General features: G+C 33.2%; 1 long non-coding RNA gene across 1 annotated transcript; it reads right to left on the bottom strand.

The window, feature by feature from the left end:
* Positions 1-2991: 2991 nt before the first annotated feature.
* On the bottom strand, positions 2992-3509 carry LOC118752296. Its single transcript, XR_004994664.1, has 2 exons — positions 3242-3509; positions 2992-3113 (listed from the first exon to the last, which is right to left on the bottom strand). It is a non-coding gene; the product is annotated as an uncharacterized LOC118752296 (long non-coding RNA).
* Positions 3510-4445: the final 936 nt, after the last annotated feature.

Raw genomic sequence — 4445 nt, 5'->3', positions numbered from 1 at the left:
ATTGTTTGCTTATAGTCACTTGTTTTAATTAAACTTACGTGTGTGTGAATGGAACACAGTGTCCACAAAAGCGAATTGATGATGTCGCTGCTCTGGGGCAGGAAAAATTAACAATTGGAGCAGCGCTGAAGTCGAAAGCCAAAAAGTGAAAACACAAAGAATCCTTTAAAGAAAAAAGTTCACTGGTTAAATTGCCACTTTATAGTCACTTTTTAAAAGCTTCGGACAAGGTTTTCTGGAAAGAAACCGATTTATAATAGATTTAATTAAATAAAAGCGGAATTTATACATGACCACGTCCCGCACGACCAGAAAATACAATTGTTAAAATAGTACCTCACAGTGGGACCCAAATTGTATGCGCTGCGCTTAATTATCAAGCAAATTAGATATATTACACATTAATAATTAAAAACTTTAACTGTATTAAGAAATAGCTCGAAATTATTGGCAAACTTATCCAAATTCACGCAATCGGAAAAATCAAATGACAGCGAATATGAAGAAAACAAAGAGCAATAATGGCAGCAGTGATGTCAACGTTGCTTATTTCGAATAGAAATTTACCGTATAGTACTTTTTTATACGTAAAACTACTATTTTTTTGGTGCCATGCCTAAGGGAGCGGTGCGAGAGGGACAACTGTCAGTTTATCTAACCTTTAATTATTGAATCATGATTCTGACCGAAAACGAAAACACTTCTAGAAACATAAAACTTAATTACATTGCTGATATTTTTAAACAAAATATATAAAATCCACAGTAATTTTGACGAGTAAAAAATCAGTACAAAATTGTTTTCTTGGCGTTCATTGTGACATACCTTTTGCATCTGGCGCTTTGCTGGCAAAGTTATAAATGTCACGCAAAGCTACAAAGTTTTATCTGGCATCAGCTTTAATCCGAAATGGCGTATTAAAGATGATAAAATATGACTTCCACTTTGATAAACAATCGAAAAAAAACTAGTAAAGACACCGATTGGAATGAGTGGAATGTAAGTTTTCAAGTAGTTTTCAGCGAAAACTGGTTTTCGTTTAACGAGGCGAATTTGCGTTCAACTCATGAACGAAAGACACAAGATCACGTAAGAACAAGAGAGTGAAAAAAGTCGATTTTTTTAGCGGATTCTACGCCATCTTGTTTCACTGGAAAACGAGCGAAAAGTAAACAAAGCAAAGAAAACAACGAAAACCAAAATTAGCCAAAATTATTGTCAACCACTTTAAACGCACAATTTAGGTAATATGATGCAACAAAATGCTTTAAAATGTGTTGTCATGTTGAATTAACTCTTCTTTACTTGAATAAAAGTGTAAAATAGTGGTGCTTGTGATGTAAACAAACGCTCAGCTGACGAACCCGCTTCCGCAAACCTTTTTCTCAAAACCAGTTACAAATACAACGTCGCGTTCTTACGTGATCTTGTATTTTTGGTTCATGCGTTCAACTCTTGTGTTCACCTCACGCCGGGTTGCACGAAAAAAAGTTGAAGGGCTAAATGTTGGCTGGCGACCAACTTTGTTGAAAGCGATTAGTTGAAAGGCCGTTCAACCAGAAGTAGAATGCAAAGTTGAACAATGCAAACGCTTTTTTATGGCGAATATTTTGATATTTTTTTGTGCTAATGTCTCACTCCATTTACTCCATTTATTTGCGTGAAATGGTTCAAAAAATAATACCTCTTCAATTAACCGAAAAAGTTAATTTCCGCTCTAGGATTATTATTACTGGCATTAAAACGCGTCAATTGATACCACTCTCGAAATTTTTCGCCAATTTTTGGCCGTATCAAGCTAAAGTGCAATACTACCATACAACTTTATTCGCAACATTGCCATTGTGCATACTTACAAGTGAAAAAGAATCAGAATGCTACAGGGTTAGACTCAATATCTATAAAAAACTTTAAACAAACTCTGACGAAAACAGCAAAAAAGTTTTATTAAGTCTTAGAGTTATTGGCCAAAAAGCTTTAAAATACTGAAATGTCATATAAATGCAGGAATTTATTTAATTCAATACATATTTTGCCAATTTGTTTCTTTGCTTTTCTACTTTATTTTAATGAATTTTGCTTTTTTACATCACTTTAAACTAGGGCTGATGATTTCACCCGGGTAATGAGCTACCTGGGTAGACCCGGTACCCGGGCAGTATGGTAATTACACGGTTACCCGAGCACCCGAAAAAATGTGGAGAAGTAAAAATTAAGCGCATTTACCATTATATACCGCAAACGAACGTACATAGGGAAAATCTTTAAGAATCTTCCATACCATATGGGGAAATATTATAACAAATGTTCGTATCTCAAGGTAGTAGCAATAATTTTACGATTGTAGAAGTATTAAACTGTAGGGAGCTAAAAATAATAATAATAATCATTTCGTTTTTATAAAATATGACTAGGTAAGAATGTTACTCATACGCCATGTATGTAATATTAATGATAAAAAGTAGGTACAGTGAAACCCGCTTAAGTACCCCCCCGCTTAAGTATCTAACCCGCTTCCCAACATTTTTGGGCACGGTGAATTTTTTAATGTATTCTGAAGAGAATCGCTCTTTTAAGTACCTCCCCGCTTATGTACCCAACCCCCCTAAGTACCTACATTTTTCGTACCCCATTTACCATTTTACTTATAATATTCCCCTTTTAAGTGCTTTTTTTAAATTTCCTTAAACATTTACATATTTTGAAATTCAGTGGCAGCGCTACACACCTTCCACAAACTGCGCACTAAAATTTAATGGGCTATGAAACTGTATACTCATAAAAAATTTAAACACTTCTGAAAAATTTTTATGAACTTTTTTTAGTGTTCTGCAAAATTTTAAGCTTATATTTCAAGTTTCTATGGTATTTGTTAGGGAATGAATATTTTTAATTGAAAAATTTTAAAAATTAAAAAATAAACATACATAAGTGGCAAACAATATCATTTTTAATATAATTTGTTATTTTCTGGCCAATTTTCTTCGTAAATTTTATTAATTTTGATGAGCTTCTTTGGCCTAGTTGGTGATTAGTGCAAGTAAAAACAACGTTTTTTCTTCACTGCTTTGCCCTACGTTTCGCTAAACTCCTTAGCATCCTCAGGGGCCAATCTTTATTTTAAATTAACAAACAAAAGAAGATACAAACAAAAACAATTAGGAACAAAAGTTACATTGAACATGTAGTTAATAAAGTCTCAAATATTTGAATTTATCACGCAGCAAAAATATACACTTACTTTCATATACGTATATTTGTTAACATATAAACACATAAACATATAAACACTAAAACATAAACACTTAAAAGCTAGAGCATTGTACCATTATCGTTTGGTACACTTGTCATACTGATTTTCTTGTCACAAACATAATAAATAAGTAGCCGCAATATCATCTGTGTCTTCTTTTGTATTCATCGTTCTTTTTCTATTCTCTAATATGCGAAGGCTCTCTAGTGTGTATCTTGTCCTCTCTCTCTTTTCTACATCCACGTTGTTTTTACTTGCACTAATCACCAACTAGGCCAAAGAAGCTCATCAAAATTAATAAAATATCATTTTTAATTTGGTCCAAAATGATACGCCCTGTTTGTATGTATGTATAAATATGTACAATCAATGACTTTTTAATTTTACTCTTGTTAAAATGGCATAACATTGCTTTATCTGTTTTTTAATAAAGTTTTCCTTTATGTGTTAACGCGTTTAAATAATGCTACGATCTTGGTTTTAACTTACGTATACTTTATTAAATGTTTATGTTTTATTCAAGGACTTATTTATGTAAGTTAACAAGAAGATGTACCTACATCACACATTATGTTCGCTTAAGTACCCGCATCGAGGTCCTTAAGCGGGTTCTTTTAAGTACCCAACCCGCCTAAGTACCTCAAAAAGCTGACATTTTTCGTGAGGTTCTTAAGCGGGTTTTACTGTACTTGACAAAAATCAACACCAGGGTGAGCCGAAATACACAAAGCGAACAACAAAACATAAAGGAAAAAAAGAACAAAAGTCTGGGGATCGTCCTGCTAGAGAACAAGGCGAGAACAAAAGTTTTGAAAACTTGACGTTAAGAATGAGAGGGTAGTCTGCGTGTTTGGAGGAAAAGTTTTTTCATTGAGAACCACGGATGTTAATTCTAAGCCAGAGGAAAGCTGGATCATTTCAACTTCCAGATCGTTTATCATTATGGTGAACTGTCCATTATTGGAACAATTTTTCATTTTCTGTGAAAGAAAAGTTCGTGTCTTAAGGCTTTCGTTAACTTTATTTGCATAACTCTCTTTCAGTTCTCTTTTGATTAACTCTAATATTCAAACATTTCAAAGTCATGGAACGTTATGAGGTGATTGTCCATTTATGGAACAATTTTTCATTTTCTGTGAAAGAAAAGTTCGTGTCTTAAATCTTTCGTTAACTTTATTTGCATAATTATCTT

The sequence above is a fragment of the Rhagoletis pomonella genome, unplaced genomic scaffold (assembly GCF_013731165.1).
Source record: "Rhagoletis pomonella isolate Grant_MI unplaced genomic scaffold, Rhpom_1.0 Rhpom_scaffold_01381, whole genome shotgun sequence".
Taxonomy (NCBI): domain Eukaryota; kingdom Metazoa; phylum Arthropoda; class Insecta; order Diptera; family Tephritidae; genus Rhagoletis; species Rhagoletis pomonella.
The sequence above is the reverse complement of the archived record's forward strand: the minus strand, read 5'-3'. Positions and strand labels throughout refer to the sequence as shown.